Source organism: Globicephala melas, chromosome 3 (assembly GCF_963455315.2).
Source record: "Globicephala melas chromosome 3, mGloMel1.2, whole genome shotgun sequence".
NCBI classification, from domain to species: Eukaryota; Metazoa; Chordata; class Mammalia; order Artiodactyla; family Delphinidae; genus Globicephala; species Globicephala melas.
In genome coordinates, this window is record NC_083316.1 from 27,404,252 (window position 1) to 27,422,879 (window position 18,628).

The window sequence follows — 18,628 nt, forward strand, 5'->3', positions numbered from 1 at the left end:
TTAGTCCCCACTTCCAGTGGAAGCATAGGGGACCACTCTCTTATCCCATCAAAGCTCTTATGTCTGTAGTTTGTTTTCTTTTCCTTCTCTTTTCTGGAGAGCAGAGACGTCTTATCGTTGTACCCTTCTGATTGCTTCTGGCATATAATGAAGAATTGACTGAACCCAATTGCTGGGAATTCCCTGGCGGTCCAGTGGTTAAGATTCCATGCTTCCACTGCAGGGGGCACCAGTTTGATCCCTGGTCTGGGAACTAAGATCCCACATGCCCTGCGGTTCGGCCAAAAAGAAAAAGAAGTGACAGAACCCAATTGCTACGACTATCGAGAGTTATGATCTGGTAATGAAATATACAGACAGGAACTATGTGAGAACAATGACATCTGCGAAGACAGATTTTGTCAAGTCAAACAGGTACGAAAAATAAAGTAGGTACCAAGATGTGTAAAACAGGCACCAAAACCACAATCAGGCTAAACCAGAATCTGTAGAGACATAAAGTCAGGAGTACTGAACAGGCAGGTAAAGATGGTTTAGGCAAGTGAAAGGGCAAAGGACCTGGGACGGTGAGCTGAGGTCACACCTGAGCCCCTGGTGACCTCGTGTGCCCAGTGCATCCACTTGCTTCACTTCACCTTTATACATCCCCAGACATCTGCGCTGTGACTGCTAGACTGTGCTTCTCAAATTGTACTGGACGTGGGAATCAGCAGGAGATAGCGTGAAAATGTGCATTCACTCTGTAGGTCTGGGTCCTGGGATCCTGCATCTAACGAGCTCCAAGTTGATGCTGACAAGCACGGTTTGAGGAGAAGGTAAATCAAATTGTAGTAAAAGGCCTATAAGGAAACCAGCCTATTGTATTTTGGACCCTCATCTGATTCCCATGCTCCCAGGCAACCACTTTAGCCATGCTGCTGTAGGCTTCTGTTCCTGTTTCTAAATACATTACTCTCTGATTCATCACTTTTAAAACCCTTCTTCCGACTTACTGTTTTAGAAGATGTGGATTTTAATTTACACCTGTTTATTTCCTCTCTCCATCCTAATATATCTCAACTTTTTGTTAAATCCATAGTAGCTGTTATTGTTACTATGTCCACAAATATTATGGTCTAATAAATTTTATTCTGTGATTATATTTTCCTAGTACAACTTTTTTTTTTTGGACCTTTAATTTTTTCTTTCTTTTAAAATGTCTTCCTTGAGTATTTGACTTAAACAGCTCTTTGTTATACCTTTCATTACAGTTTTCCCAAGTCAATTTTCTCCCCAGCTTTATTGAGGTATTGACATATATGTAATAAGTTTAAGATGTACAATGTGATCATTTGATACACATAAATATTGCAAAATGATTTACTGCAGTAAAGTTAGTTAACATCTCCATCCCCTCTAATTACCATCCAAAAGTCAAATCTGACAGTTCACTAGTTCCATTTCTCTTCCAAGGCAAGTCTCTTCTAGAATCTTCCAGTGTCCTGCTCATGGCAGCCCTCACCTGGGTCAGCTCCCACCTTCCCTCCATGTTTGATCCTCTTCCCTGGATTCCATGTCTTCCTTTCTCTTCGTTTACTACTTCATGTTGGTGGACAGGATTTTCCAGCTGCTTTTCAAAGAAGGATGCATGAGGTTAGGTATAGAATCCTTGGTTGAAAATATTTTTTTTTCTCAGACTTTGGAAGACATTGCTGTCACTTCCTTCTGCCTTCTAGTGTTTCTCTGAGGAATCTGTTCCAATTCCCAGTCCTTTGTGTGTTACCTGTCACTTTTTTCTATGAAAAGTTTAGATCTCTTTTCTTTAGGCTTATTGTTCTGAAATTTCCTGGTGATGGTGTAGGTCTTCTGCCTTCCATCCTGGTGAGCAGACTTTTCATGCTGGAGATGGTGCCCTGCAGTTCTGAGAAATGCTTTTTGTGTTGTCTTTGATGGTTTCCTCCCTTACCTCTGTTCCTAATGGGCCTTCTATTATTAGGTGTTCTACTTTAAGAGAGATTTCCTTAACTTTCTCTTTCCATTATTTCATGTGTGTGTGTGTGTGTGTGTGTGTGTGTGTGTGTGTGTGTGTACATGCACAGACTGGAGAACTGTACTAAATTGTGATCTGGTGGGCAGTTTATTTTTCCTTTTGTTCTTAGTGGAATTTCTATCATTTAGGTGATTTACTTTCTTTTTTTTTTTGCAGGTGATTTACTTTCAAGAGTTCTCCTTAACTTTGTCTTCCCATTCATTCTATTGATTTAAAAAAAAACGTTTCAACTGTCACTTTTTTAGGTTTCCAGCATTCTTCTTTGTTCTCAGCCTATTCCTTATATAATAACATACTGTAGGGGTTATAAGTGTCTTTAGAAAAGTTTCTTCCAATCTCCCTGCAAGATAAGCCTATGGCTTTTTGGTGTTGCATGCAGGAAGGGTTTGGGAGGGGAAGTCTTATCATTCAGTATGCAGACTGTAACTTAACTTTCCCAATGTCCAGGCAGAACTTCATCCTTGTTCTCCTCGGACCCTGGTGTCCCAGAAGGCTACAATCTCTCTGATTCTCCAGAGAATAAACCAGTCTTCTGGGAGGTGCAGCATGGAACAATCATCTGACTGCGCAGGTAGGGTTGCAGACAGAGGTCTAACTACTCTTTATGCAGACTTTGAAATAATACCCTTATATTTAGTCCCCTTTCTTCCATTGTACCCAGTGCCTCTAATTCCTGAGACTTCCTGGGTTCCTCAGGGCAAATGATCTTGCTCTTCCTACCCTTTACAGGCATTTAAATTTGACCTTCCTTTTCTCTGCTGCATCATATACCAATGCCCCATTTACCTTCTGTTACCACAAAACTGGGTTCGCCTCTTGGTGGGTGTTGAGCCAAAAGACACAACCAAGCCAAAGATCTGGAGAAGGAAGGATTCATTACTTGCAGGAAGTAAGGAGAACACTGGAGATCTCTCCCAAAGCAGTATCTCCCCAACAGCAAAATTGGAGAAGTTTTAAGCTAAGGGTACATGCATATTCATGAAGTGGTTTGAGCAGAGGAGAATTCAGCATAGAATTGGGGCAAAGGTTGACAGATTCCAAGCTTTAGTTGAATGAAGTCACGAGGGTCAGAAAATGTCAGCATCATCCCTTAGGCTCCAGGTGATCAGGTGGTTGAGTGCTCAAGGCGGGTTTTAATTCTGCAAAAATGTGCTTCAGGCTAATCCTTACCATTGAAGCAGAACTGGGAGTCTTTACAACTGATTCATTAATCTGTAGATACTATCCTTAAAGCAGACATTCCCCAAATCAGTTATTCCTAAAAAGTTTACTTAAAAGCTCTTATCTCAGTTACCTCTATTTTATTTACTTCAAAGTTTTTGACAGCCAAAAAAAAGGAATTTCCTAATTCCCTGGCTGTCCAGGGGTTAGGATTCCATGATTTCACTGCCGAGGGTGCAGGTTCAATCCCTGTTCGGGGAACTAGCATCCCACAAACTGCGCACTGTGGTTAAAAAAAAAAAAAAGTTTTTGTCATATTATTATTTTTCTTGCTGACAAAATTTGTAACAGGGATAATAAGGTCTTATTTCAGTAAAACTAGGTACAATAAAAATATTATACTTAATGTTGAGGACTCTGAATTAATCAAACCAACAAGCTTAAGCTAATGTTAATACCAGGTATGAATTCAATCCTGAAATTTCCCAGATCACGTGAACCTGAAATTCATTCTGGCCAGCTTCTTTTATATTTCTTGAGTAAGTGCTTAATTTCCTTTAAGCCAATTAAATAGACCTTTCATAAATTAATTTTGGCAACTCCATACATCTACAACACACACATAGATACGTACAAACACACAAACACAGAGACCATGAGTTCTCATTCCATAATTTCAGCCATGAATCAGGCACAGCAATGTAAAACCCGTCACTTACAAAGGAGGTTGGATTCAAGTTGGGTGTCTGGTAGATGGAACAAATTAAGGCCACCTGTCTGGATGACTAAACCCTCTCTACTAATATTTATGGAAAAGACCCCCATAATATATTTGCATTTTTAAAAGCTGGCAGAAGGGTTCCTGGAGAAGTGCAGGTAGAACACTGGCACCTCAGAGGCATAGGAGGAGAAAGGCAAGTTCCTCCTTGGAAAACTTTGTTTCCTGAAGGCCAGAAAAAAGTCTTTTCCTCAGTACTTACAAGCCTCTTAAGGTAAGTAGGGGCAGTTTGGGGAGTGGCAAAGGATTGATGGGTTTTCAGATGATTTCTGGAGCCACACCTCTGGTCCCATAAAGACTAGATTTGTCAAACAAGGACAGTTCTTTTCTCCTCAGAGAACTGGGTGGTCACCTCAATGAGATGGAAGGACTGACACAGCCGTTCCCTGTGTTGGGATGCTTTACTCTCCCTCCTTTTGCTTCGCAGAGAAGGTTTCCCCACCAAATTCCTATCAGGCCCCAAATATCAGCTATGGTCAGTTTAGTCAGACTGGCGGCCTTGCATTTTGGTAACCTATTTACAACCACTTTGGGGGGTCACACACCTCAAAAGTGCCGTGTGTTCCCAGAATAATTTCTGGGCTTAAGAAATTCTTCAACTATGGCCCTCAGTTTGGCCTTTGGTCTGAAGAGATTTGCCTGCAGCCTCAGGTAGTCCCATTTCCAAAGGTAACTGTTTAGTAGTATCTTCAGAGTGGAAAGGCAATCAGGCAGAAGATCACTAGAATGAGTACTCAAAGAAGCATAGAGCTTAAAGTTTTAGGGACCTTTTATACCATTCATCTTCCACTAGCCTTCTACAACAAATCTTTCAATGAGGCTATTTAGGAGTTGTGAAGCCCTTTGGGGCTTCTGCATACCCATGAAAATAGGTACAATAGTTTAAAATGAGGGCTCTGTAAAATTTTAAGTTTAGATATTTCTCCAAAGGATCTGTTGAGTTAGCTCTAGATAGAACTAGTTAGAACTTCATTTTCGCAGGGAAAGCCTCATCCATGAAGATGCACATCTATTTTACCTCTAAGCAGCAGAGGGCGATCTTGCCCTCCTCATGCAAATTGACATACATTTGACAAGGTTGAGATAAATCAGCTAAAATAACCTTAGCTAGTTGCCACTTCTCTATAAAGACAGAATTACATTCTTTCATAGAGTCCAAGCAGGGCTTCGAAACCCTCTCCTGATAAAGTGTGAGGCCTAGAATACCTGCTTCCTGGACTAGTTGGTTCACAAGAGGAAGGGGATAGGGCTGAGTGGACACAACTGGCTCTTTCTCCTCTATCAAATAACTGTCCCCTTAGTTGGGGAGTGGGGAGTGAAGTGAGCTGAAGAGAGGGACCAGGACACTGAGTCTAAATAGGAGTAGAGAATAAACATCCCCTCTTAGAAATTATCTAGAATTTTATTCCTATTCAAAGTTACTCCAGCCCGTGAGAATGCCCAGGAAGATCAGAGAGAATTCACACACGCATATTTTGGCTCCAAAGGTCAAAACATCAGCCCAGGCCTTTTCTCTGAAATATAAGTGAGACTCTGAAGTTTTTTTCTATAGCCACTATTTTCAAAAAGCATCTACCACTTGGAACCTCCATTATCCTCAATTGACTGTATACACAGAGGCCCAAGGTCTTGGTTTATGTGATCTGGAATGAATAAATTCAGTACCCCGACAAGTCTCAGCCCCAGCTCATGCACTAAGAGAAGAAGCAGCACTTATGTTATAAAACCTGTGGCTGACCCTGGGCAATGTGTAAGCTGGACATGGGCGGGGCAGTGGGGGGGGGGCGGAACTGAAGGGGAAGGCGGGGGACCTGGGCTCCAAAGTCCAACTAGAAGTGGTCGAATCCCTTCCCCTCTGTGGGCTTCAGTTTCATTTCCTGCATAAAATGAGAGGTTCAAATATGGTGGCATCCTTCCACCTTAACACGAGTTTTATTTTAAATGTACAAAAGGAAGAGTTTTTTACTAACGATATGCCTATGTTAAAAAAATCAACAAAGTGGATGTGATGACATTTCAGATAAAGAATAAAGGTTTGTAGATGACAGAACGTACAATTACTGCTCTCTATCAATATTCTTAGCAGAGGGACTTCCCTGGTGGTGCAGTGGTTAAGAATCTGCCTGCCAATGCAGGGGACACAGTTTCGAGCCCTGGTCCAGGAAGATCCCACATGCCGCAGAGCACCTAAGCCCGTGCACCACAACTACTGAGACTGCGCTCTAGAGCCCATGAGCCACAGCTACTGGAGCCCATGAGCCACAACTACTGAAGCCCGTGCACCTAGATCCTGTGATCCCCAGCAAAAGAAGCCACTGCAATGAGAAGCCCACGCGTTGCAAGACACACGTAGAGAAAGCCCAAGCACAGCAATGAAGACCCAACGCAACCAAAAAATAACAATATATAAATTAATTAAAAAACCAAAAAACTTTCTTAGCAGAAAACAGCAGAACTTGGTCTAGGTCCGGTGGAGAAGAGCTCGTTAAAAGATACTAAGTATTTACTTCACAGAACCTGCAGGTCAGGATTGGGGTTGGACGTGGAAACTGTGCAGGAAGGAACAGCCCAGAGGGCAGTGCTGGATTCCTGGTGGAGCCCTTGCTGCAGCCTCCAGAGGACTCCAGCTCAGCGCACCTGCGCTGGGGCGGGGCTCCGCCTCGCATCTCCACCAGGGCTGCCTAGTGAAGCTGGGCATCTCTCTGCCATCATCGTTCATTCCCCTCTCTCGGCCAGCTGGATTCCCAGGGTGCCTGCCTCCTTCTTCCCAGTGAAAATCTTGCTCCTTGTGCTCTAGTTTCAAGGGAGGTTGGTAGATGGCTTTGCCTCAGGGAGGTAACATGCATAAGGGAGTAATTGCCCAGATGAAGGAACAGAACTCAAAAATATTGCGTTACCAAAGAGTACAGCAAATGTCCCTGCCCGCTGTTATTATATCATCCTATAGGCAGAAATCCAGGAAACTGAGATTTAATGCAGCACTGAATGCATTTGATTTGCTTGTGAATGCTCATACATCGTGGGACCAGAGAACCACCCTATGTTAGTTTGCCATCATATGATAGTTATTTAAAAAATCAATTCTGGGAAGTGAAAGTTGTTACTGTGCTCATGGCTCTGGAAAAGGGCGTGTTTTGTTAAATGACTCACTGAATATTAATTCAATGTGCAGCTAAATGGAGAGGTTGGTTGAATAAGCTGTCTTCAAGAGGATTTTTGAGGGGAGGAAGAGCAGTTGGGCAGAGGGGCCAGTCAGCTCTTAAGTGTTGGTTTTGCAGTGGTTAGCTCTTTTAACACATTTCAAAATCACCTAGGGTCCTTGTTAAGATCTTAGGCTGATTCCTGACTTAATGAATCGATATCTGGGGAATATCATCGGGCATATACGATGGTTATAATGGTGTGAAAGCAATACACATTCAGTAGAAACAGTACTTTGAATTTGGATCTTTTCCTGGGCCAGCGATATTTCGTTCGATCCTCTCTTGTGATGGGGGCAGCGACAACCAAAACTCCCAGTCACCCATGTGATCACGAGGACAACACCTGATGCAGCCATTCTGTTTTTCACTTTCAGTACAGTATTCAATAAGTTCCATGAGATTTTTCAACAGTGTACTGTAAAATAAGCTTTGCGTTCGATGGTTCTGCCCAACTGTAGGCTACAGTAAATTTTCTGAGCACCTTTCAGGTAGCCTAGGCTAAGTTATAGTTTTTGGTGGGTTAGGTGTATTCAAAGAATTTTCAACTTACGATATTTTCAAATTACAATGGGTGTATGGGGACGTAACCCCATCGTGAGTTGAGGAAGACCTGTATAGTTTAACAAGCTCCTTAAGTGATTTCTTCCATGTACCAAACCTTGAGAACTACTGCGTTATATGGGAAATATAGGTACCTTGAGGAAACAAAGCTTAAAAATTAAAAACTTATTAGTTAATTAATATAGCAGTGTACCATTTACACTGTATTATTTATTCTAGTCTCTGTTGATTTGGTGTAACATCTGCTATTTACGTTGTAGTCTACAAAATCCGAAGTGACAGTGCTTTACTTTTATCAGTACATTTGAATTTCAAATGTCTAAACGTTTCCTAGGAGTCCTTAGTCTGCATTTTTCTAAGCCAATCATCACAGTCACGGTACAGCCTCTTACCTAAGCTTCTCAATCATGGTCTTTGATAGCAGAACTGGAAATAGGCCTTGTTTCCCCTCCTACTGGGCTTTTAGCCTTGAATTGGCATTTATTTTTTGAAATGTAAAAGTCATCCTCCTTCAAGGAAAAATATTCCATCAAATTTTCCCATTAGCTAAGTTTTTGAAGCCAGTACTTCCCAAACTTAATGTGCATCAGAAAAATCTAGAGAGCTGTGGAGCCTGCAAGGCCTCTGACTCAGTGGGCCTGGGATGTGGGTGGGGTCTGCACACTGGGCACTCAGCCCAGTGGTTGCTGGTGCACGAACCACCCTTCAAACTGCTTGGACTGCCCCAGATCCCCTTGTGATTATCCTTCGTCATAATCACAGGAGGATAGCTGAATTATGTAAGACAGTTTCTAATGAGTGAAGTCTCAGGCTCAGGAAGAATGCAGACAAATTGGGGTGATCAAAGTGTTGCATCATGTGTACAGAAATTCCAGGGCTGTGCCCCTGTGTTGGCTGTACCAGGAGAGACGCTGCAGTGACCTGCGGGGGAGACATGGAGCCCAATTGTTCATCATTTCTCAGCTGTGGGCTGTGCTTCCTGAGGGCAGTGATATGTAACCACCCCTTACACAGGGCTCTAGGAATTTAATACTTTTGTTTATTCCTTTCAACAACCCTGTGAGGAAGGCATTATTATTATCAGCCTCATTAAAAAAAACTGAAGGTCAAAGAAGTTGTCTTGCCCGAGATCATGGCCTGAAAACCGTCACCAGCTACCAGTGAGGATGGATGAACTCCTTAGGGAGCCTTGGCACATGGCTCTGGGCTCAGGTCACTGGCAGCAAAGCTCAGGTTAGAGCAATTGAGCTGCCCTGAGCAAGCCAGCAGAGCTTCCCTTACCTGGGAGTGAGATGCGGCCTTGGGTTGACACCTGACCCCTTCTAACAAGGCACTTGCAGGTGTGGGATCTTGGGAATAACCCTCCTCTCCTCCCTTCCCCGAAGGCATGTCATAGGGTCTGAAATCTCTCCAAGGAGTATTTTGTCCCTTTGAATTTAAATAGAGCCCATTTGGTCTTAGTGTTACCTGTAAGGGATACCATTTCAAGACCCTGAAAGTACCATTTCCTCTGTAGAAATGGGGATGCAGGATGGCAACCGGCCCATAAGAGGTAGGTACACACTGAGCTTTGAGCTTGTCTGTGGTGGGCTTCACTGTGTGGTGGCTAGTTAAGGTTAGAGGCGCAGGTGGTGGCTATGAAACAGAGGGGTGTTGATGAGTAAGGATAAGGAAAGACAGGACCCTCCTAGTGCCCAGCCTCAAGACAGGGCAGAACTCGTTCTAGGTATGCTCTGGGCTGAATTAGAAAGACTACAGAAACTCATGCACTGGCATTTGGGTAAGGCTTCTCTCTCTCCCTCCCTTCCTTCCTTCCTTGTTTCCTGAATAATTGAGTCCAAATATCACTAGGTAGGGCTGAGAAATATTGGGACCACCTATTGGGAGGGACAGGACCAGAGCAGGGTGTCAGAGCCTACATGGGGTGAGGGAGGCACTTGTGTGGGTGAAGGAATGGTCAGAGCAGAGGCCCTGCACCCCTGGTAGTCTTGGCAGGGTGAAGAGGGCGTCCGTGTTGGGTAGCGGTGGTGGCCCAGAACGGGAAGTCAGGTCACAGGGGAGGGAGGGGTCAGTGGGAGGTGGGGGGAGGTGGTGGTAGGAGATGGAGGAGGAGCCCACAAGGGCATTTATGGAGCAGAGTGGGAGTCAGGGAGTTACAAATATGCAGGGAAACTCAAATCAATCTGCAGTACTGCTTTGGAACTGAAGGTATCATTGTGGACCCATGATTTTCAGTATATATAGATAGGTATGAAAATATAGCTATGACTGTTCATGTGTACATACCCACACTTACACAGACACCACCTCAAACGAGTGATCCAAAAAAAATTTTGTTTTGGTTGCGTCTCACGTCTTGCGGGGTCTTGGTTCCGCGACCAGTGAAAACACGGTGTCCTAACCCCTGGACCACAAGGGAATTCCCAAGTCATCAAAATTAACATTACTAGCAACGGGGCAATTTCAAATGGTGTGCCCCCGATAGGATTCAATGAGAAGATTATATCACTTCTGTGATATTCCTGCCCCAAATCATCACCTGAATCTAATTATGAAAAAGTATCAGGCAAATCCAGATTCAGAACATTCTACAAAACAACTGGCCTGAAACCTTTGGACGTGACAAGGCCATAAAAGTCAAGGAAAGACTGATTAATTATTCCAGACAGAAGGAGAATATGATAAGTAGATGCAATGTGCAATTCTAGATTTGATCCTTTTCTATAAAGGACATTACTGGAACAATTGGTGAAACCTGAATGGTGTCTGGGGATTGGATGCTGGATGGGTATGAATCTTGAGTTCCTGACTTTGATGGTTGTTTTGCAGTTATATAGGAGGAGGTCCTTGTTTATGGGAAATATACTGAAGTATTCAGGAGTGATGGGGCAGCAGGTCATCAACTTATTCTCAAATGGGTTCAGGAAGAAAAGTTCTTTGTGCTTTTATTGGAACTTTTCTGTAAGTTTGAAGTTATTTCCAAAAAAAAGATTAAAAGATGTATGTATTTCTTTAAAATTGCTTTTGGGATTAAAGAAGTTCCTCTTAACTTTCTTTTCTCATTGAGGTATAATTTACATGCTAAAAATTCAGCCCTTTGGGTTGTATAATGCAATGAGTTTTTGACAAACATATATAGTCATGTAACCACTACGAACATATAGAAAGCTTAACTGTGTATATCTCTGACTTTTAAAACTGTTAAGGAATTAGTTGGGCTTTAGAAATGCTCTAATTTATTTTACAGGTATAAATATTAAACATTTTATTACAATTCCCTTTCAAATATTCAGATATGGAACATGTAATACTAAAATATGTTTGACCCTCTTAAACAGGTTAGAAATCGTATGATAAAACAAGCAAAGGGGCATGGCATGAAATCTGCCCTTTACTGCAGAGAATGTTTGCCTCTCCTGTCTTTTCCCCATCAATGTGGAATTAGTGCAGCGTGGGGAGAGCGATGTACCTCTGCCAGGAAAAGCCTCATTGGCAGCAGGGAGAAGCCCTACCCACCTGCCCCTCGGCTCCCCAGGCACCTTCCTCAAGATGCCACTCTCCCCACGGCTAAAAAACACACCTACACGCTCCACTGTGGTCTGCAGGCACTTAACTTCCTTGTCCTCCAGTCAGCTAATGGGCTGTGAGGTACGGGCTGACACTTGCTCAGACCCAGCAGAGACCAGCGCTGTGAGCAGGGGCTCAGCTCTCACGGTGGCTTGGAGGGAAGGAGTCAGAAATGGATCATGTTCACTGCAGCTCTATTTACAATAGCCAGGACACAGACGCAACCTAAGCGCCCATCGACAGATGAATGGGTAATGAAGAGGTGGCACATATATACAATGGAATATTACTCAGCCATAAAAAGAAACAAAATTGAGTTATTTGTAGTGAGGTGGGTGGACCTAGAGTCTGTCATACAGAGTGAAGTAAGTCAGAAAGAGAAAAGCAAATACCGTATGCTAATATATATATAGAATCTAAAAAGAAAAATGGTTCTGAAGAATCTAGGGGCAGGACAGGAATAAAGACACAGATATAGAGAATGGACTTGAGGACACAGGGAGGGGGAAGGGTAAGCTGGGACCAAGTGAGAGAGTGGCATGGACATATATACACTACCAAATGTAAAATAGATAGCTAATGGGAAGCAGTCCCATAGCACATGGAGATCAGCTCGGTGCTCTGTGACCACTTAGAGGGGTGGGATAGGGAGGGTGGGAAGGAGATGCAAGAGGGAGGAGATATGAGGATATATATATATGTATAGCTGATTCACTTTGTTATAAAGCAGAAACTAACACACCATTGTAAAGCAATTATACTCCAATAAAGATGTTATAAAAAAAAAAGAAAGAAATGTATCACTGAGCATGAGATTCATAGGTTCTTTCCTTAATTCATTCTCTAGCTTCCCTGCTGACATTCTTGCAGCCAGACAGTAAAATTCAACTTGTCACAACTCAGAGGTTCAGGGAAAGGGAGATTGTTTTCTCTGTAATTGGAACTTTCTCCTGAGCCCTCTCCTGTGGGATACTAGGCAAAAATTAATTACATCTCCAATCCTGTGTAAGGCGTATTCCCTTTAAGTGGGGTTCAGTTTCCATTAGTTAAAAATGCTCAATCCCTCATATAACTTCTCTTCCCATCTTTATTATTAAGATTGTGTCTGATTTTGAAGAATATAGCTTACTTGACCTTGTGGCTCTGCAGGGAAGTTGGGGTCCCCAGGAAGCCCTAGAGACCTGTGCTGCCCAATACATCTCCTGGTTTCTGGATGATTTGTCTTTCCTGCTGGGTAACATCTGGGTGGGTATGACTCAGGGTTGTTATTGTTCCATAGGCAGTGCACTCAGAGGTGCTTTCTGGGTGGTCCTATTTCATGTCAGCTCCTGCTGGCACCATGAACAACTAGAGAGCAGGCTAAGACACTCATTTGTCTCCAGCTTCTACTTTTTGTCCTGCAGGGTTTTCTGCAGGACCCCTTTGTCCCAATTAAGACAACTCCTTCTGGCAATTTCCTCAAGACAGACAGGCAGGTATGTCCAGGTCCTGTGCAGCTCCAGTGGACAGGGTCATGGACCTGGGATGCTGGGGAAGTGGCTGAACCTCTCTCTCCCTAGGATGCTTCATCCGTAACACGAAAATAACAGTAGATAATGTTAATTGAGCACTTACTCTATTTGGCACTCTTCTGTGTTCTTTATAATATACCAGGTAGTTCCTAAGTCAGTGCCTCTCAAATTCTCTGAGAATGACTAGTGTCAGAGAAAGAAACAAATGACTACTTTCTTCTTTCATTTCCAATTTGACACAGAGCAATGTTTTTGCAAAATACAATAAAAATGAATTAATAAAACGTTACGTAGAAAATAACTTTAAAACTTGTACATATTGTCCATTGAAAGTTTAAGTGACTAATACAATCACTATTCTAGTATTAATACCTTGTTACTTCACAAGTATAACTTCACAGAAAGTTATGAGTAGAATAGTGACTCCCCATATTAAGGGCCTTATACACACTTTGAATAAATGCTGTGTGTGTCAATATTTAGGGTTTGTAATGTGACAAATGAGCTTTCTTCTTGTTTATAAACTCATCGATCTAAGTTCCTCTACTTAACTATACTTGCATATTGATCTAGTTGCAGACTGGTAGCAAGCAATTTGTGGATGGCATTCGTCCATAAAATACTTTGTTTTTTGTTTTTTAAGAATTATTATTTTTTTATTGAAGTATAGTTGATTTACAATATTGTATTAGTTTCAGGTGTACAGCACAGTGATTCAGTTATACATATACACATTCAGTTATAACATATTCAGTTATACATATATTCTTTTTCAGATACTTTTCTCTTATAGGTTGTTACAAAATATTGAATATAGTTCCCTGTGATATACAGTAGGTCCTTGTTGGTTATCTATTTTATCATAATAGTGTGTATATGCTAATCCCAAACTCCTAATTTATTCCTCCCCCCTTTCCGCTTTGTAAGTATAATTTTGTTTTCTATATCTGTGGGTCTATTTCTGTTTTGTGAATAAGTTCATTTGTATATTTTTTTATATTGCACATATACACGATATAATATGATATTTGTCTTTCTCTGTCTGGCTTACTTCACTTAGTATGATAATCTCTAGGTCCACCCATGTTGCTGTAAATGGCATTATTTCATTCTTTTTTACAGCTGAGTAATATTCCATTGTATATATACACTACGTCTTCTTTATCCATTCAACTGTTGATGGACATTTAGGTTGCTTCTATGTCTTGGCTGTTGTAAATAGTGCTTCAGTGAACATTGGGGTTTATGTATCTTTTCAAATTATAGTTTTGTCTGAGTATCTGCCCAGGAGTGGGATTGTAGGATCATATAGTAACTCTGTTTTTAGTTTTTTAAAGAACCTCCATACTGTTCTCCATAGTGACTGTATCAAGTTACATTCTCACCAACAGTGTAGGAGGGTTCCCATAAAATACACTTTGAAAAGCACTCTTTCATATGTTTTTACATGCATTAACTAATTTAATCATCACAATAAGTCTATGAGGACAATATTATTATTATACAGCTAGTGAATTCATCTAATAAGTGTCAGAGTTTGGAGACCCAGGTTTTGAGACTCCAAGGCCCCTGATCATACTATGTTGTGAAGGCATGAAGGGACGTGCCAGGTAGATATTTCTTTCCTGGGTCTTGGAGACCCCTGGTGGAGTGAACTAATGATCAGTAGTCTGTGGAAATCAGCAAACGAGATGAGGTAGTTAAGGGCATGCGATGGAATTAGAGTGGGCTGGAGCAGTCTCTGCCCTCCAGGACCAATGAAAGTAATGGGCAAAATCAAAAAACCTGTGGTGGGGTCCCGGCTCCTGGTCCTGGGGGTGTGGGGAGGCCCAAGACTAAAGAGGCCCCTGTTGTTCAGTGTTGATCATATCATTCAACCAGAAGATAAGGAGTAAAGCATGCAAAAGATCGCCATTTGTTCTGCAAACCAAACGGCTGATACGGACTGTTGATTGTAGATAGCAGAACAATCGGACTAATTAACCAAATGCAGCTGAAAGAGGTGCTTGACCCAGCTCTCCATCCTGCTGCATTCCTCATTTAGAAGGCAGGCTTGGCTCCTAATAAGTCTTTATTTCTAGAAAGTTCTAGAAACTTCCCTTTTTAAGGTAAAGTGTTTTAATGGAAAGAGAATAAAATGTTTCCAATACTTTACCTTACTCTTGCAATTTAAAGAAGATCTTAAGGATTTGGGAAACATCTTCTCCATGATAACGCAGATAAAGAGGTAGAAGGTTATTTCCTGACTTGTCTTATCAAAAGGAGTCTGGGTTAGAAACAGGTGATTCTATTCAAGCTATTCTTGCCAAATGCAGGGAGGTGGAAAGAAACCAAGGGAGGGTAAGGTGTGTGTGTGTATGTTTCTCCACTCTGGGTGGCAGCTCTCTGACTTCCTCACCAATAATCTCTGATCCAGCCTGACTCCATAGAAGTAGAGGTGACTGTGGGTCAGCAGTAAGTAATGGGACTATCTCGTTTACAGAAGACTCTCAACTTACTAGGGGTAGACATGAGTGAGGCCGAGGTTTGAGAATTGGGGTACAGGTTTCCATCTGAAGTACCGCACCTACAATTTCTCCTCCTCTGTTCCTTGGACAGGCCTTTCTCCAAGACCTAGTATAAGGCCCAGGTCTGGAGTTCCATTTGACAGCACCCCAACACCATGCCAAGCTACAGAGGAAAAGAACACACCAGTTTAGCCTAAAACACAGTATGAGCACTTGCTTAAAACCCTTCAATGACCCTATCCTTAAGCCTAGAGTAAACATTTCTTAAAAGAAGGTGACAAGGCCCACTGTAATCTTAACCTTTATGGTAGGCAGAATAATGGCCTCCCAAAGCCGTCCATGTCCTATTCCGAGAGCAATGTGTTAATATGTTAGGTTACATGGCGAAGGGATATTAAGACTGCAGAGCAAATTAAGGTTGCTCATCAGCTGACACTAATCTAGGGAGAGCATCCTGGGTTATTCAGGTGGGTCCAGTGTAATCACAGGGTCATTACAAGTTGAAGAAGGAAGCAAAAGAAGAGAGTCAGAGGAATGTGATGTGAGAAGAACTTGGCCAGCTGGTGCTGACTTTGCAGATGGGAAAGGGAACAATGAGCCAACCACGCAGGCAGCCTCTAGATGCTGGAGAAGCAAGGAAATCAGTTCTGTGCTAGAGCCTCCAGGAGAGACAGCTCTGCCAACACTCTGATTTTTTTTTTTTTTTGCGATAAGAGGGCCTCTCACTGTTGTGGCCTCTCCTGTTGCGGAGCACAGGCTCCGGACGCGCAGGCTTAGCGACCATGGCTCACAGGCCCAGCCGCTGCGCGACATGTGGGGTCTTCCCGGACTGGGGCACGAACCCGTGTACCCTGCATCGGCAGGCAGACTCTCAACCACTGCGCCACCAGGGAAGCCCCAACACTTTGATTTGAACCCAGTGAGACCTCAGTTGGACCTCTAACCTACAGAACCGTAAGATAATATGTTTTTCTTCTTTTAAGCCACCGAGTTTGTGGTAGTTTGTTGAGGATTTAAGCTTAGCTTCCAAAGAGGAAAGCCAACAGTATCTTTCTCTTTCTTTTTTCTCTTCTGTTGTAGTTCTATCATCAGTTTCACCTCTCTCAATGCACGGTTAAATGAGAGAAACATCCTAGAGCAGGTTAACAGGTTCTTTCTAATACTAGGTGGGAGAGTTATTATGAAAGTTATTCAAGATTATGAATGTAAAAGGCTTCATTCCAAAATGCCTGTGATACCCAGCAGATCCTATAGGTAAAGCGTAGTTCTCTCCATTTAAATGTATTTGCTCTATTGCTCTCTGGAATTATAAGCCCTGGATGTGCGTCCTGGTTTGAAATGCCTCATATAGACTGCCCTTGGTCAGCATTGTGGCAGGGAGCAGCCCAGCTGAAAATGATGAAGCTGAAAGGAACGAGGATAGGTCCTTATAACAGGCTTAGTAACAGCCCTTTGCTGACAGTTGCAGAAAGGTTTTCACTATGGTGGTAGGACCAGGGAGTATCAGTGGCAGTGCTTTCTCTTCTGATTCCCCAGCAGGGATTGCCTTTCCCAAGACCATGGAGTTCTGAGCTGGGCAGTGAGCTGAGCTTTCTTCCCTGCCCCACTGCCCCCAGCTGGCCCCTCAGGGCTTTGTTCCCTTAAAGGGCTGTGTGACCTCAACCTTTCTGTGGCTGAGTCTCCTCTTTTCTCAAAAGGAAGCTAGAACTTCCCTCCCAGAGACCTGAGAGGATAGCTGTCTGTAGTACCCAGGGAGCAAACGCTGAGGGCTGAGTTGTATGCGATTAAAGTGACGATGATAATGGCTCTATATAATTAATTCAGTCATGTTCTTAGTTACAGTTGTCATGTGCTTCTCTGTTCATATGAGATCTGTTTCTTTTTTTCTTTTATAATTTTTATTGGAGTATAGTTGATTTACATTGTTGTGTTAGTTTCAGGTGTACAGCAAAGTGAATCAGTTATACATACACATATATCCACTCTTTTAGCTTCCTTGCTCCCTTCCTTCCTTCCCTCCTTCCTTCTTCCCTCCCTTCCTCCCACCCTCCCTTCCTTCCTTCCTTCCTCTCTCTCTCAGCATCTTAGTTCCCTGACCAGGGATCGAAATTGTGGCCCCTGCATTGGGAGCACAGAGTCTTAATCACTGGACTGCCAGGGAAGTCCCCATAACTTTGTTTTCTATATCTGTGACTCTGTTTTGTAGATAAGTTTATTTGTACCATTTTTTTTAGAGTCCACATGTAAGAGATATCATATGATATTTGTCTTTCTCTGTTTGAGTTACTTCACTCAGGATGACAATTTCTAGCTCTATCCGTGTTGCTGCAAATGGCATTATTTTCTTCTTTTTTATGGCTGAGTGATATTCCATTGTATATACGTACTTCTTTATCCATTCTTCTGTTGATGGACATTTAGGTTGCTTCCACGTCTTGACTATTATAAATAGTGCTGCAATTAACAGCTCATGCAGCTCAATATCAAAAAAAAAAAAAAAGAGAAACCGTTTCAATAGCAACCTCGATGGAGTGATCAGGGCTTCATCAGCTCTTCATCTACTCATTTACTCAACAAATATTTATGAGCATGTGCTGTGTGCCGGGCAGCATTTACTGCCCTGGTGACATGGGAGGGAATAGACAAACATCTCTGCGTTCATAGCATCTACTCTAGTGAGGGATCAGTAATAAACAAAAATAGGACAAGTGCTATAGAAAAATAAGGCAGGGAAGGGGCTAGAGGATTCCTAGAGATAAGGATAGTGAGGGAGGCCTCTGTGAGAATTGAGACTTGAACGAAGATCACAGGATGTGAAGGAGGAAATTATGTGTATATCTGGGGGAAGAGCTCTCAAGTCAGGGGGGCAGCAAGTTCATCACCATCAGTCATTATCTGTTAATCAGAGAATTGTTAATATTACTCCATATCCTACTCTCTGTACACCAGGGCCAACCACTATCTGGTCAAACGTTCTGGGCTTGGGTCAGTCTCTGTTCCTTAGCTTCCAAAATTCACTTGCTCCCAATGTCTGAAATATGAGATTGAACCATATGAAGTTGCCAATATGCAACCATTTTTGACCCATAGAAATGAAAGCTTCCCATGGTTCAACTTAATGCATTTGGCAAGGTCCCAATCTGTAATGAAAAGTGAGTGTGAAATACAAGCGCCCCAGGAGTGGCTGGAGGAGGCATTTGATGTGTGTTAACTCTCTCCTCTTACCCTTTCCTCTCTGAGAAAGTCTGGTGGTTTAACTTCTTCCACACAAATGTGTAGGGAGCTGATAGTTGAGCCTTTTCCACAAGCTG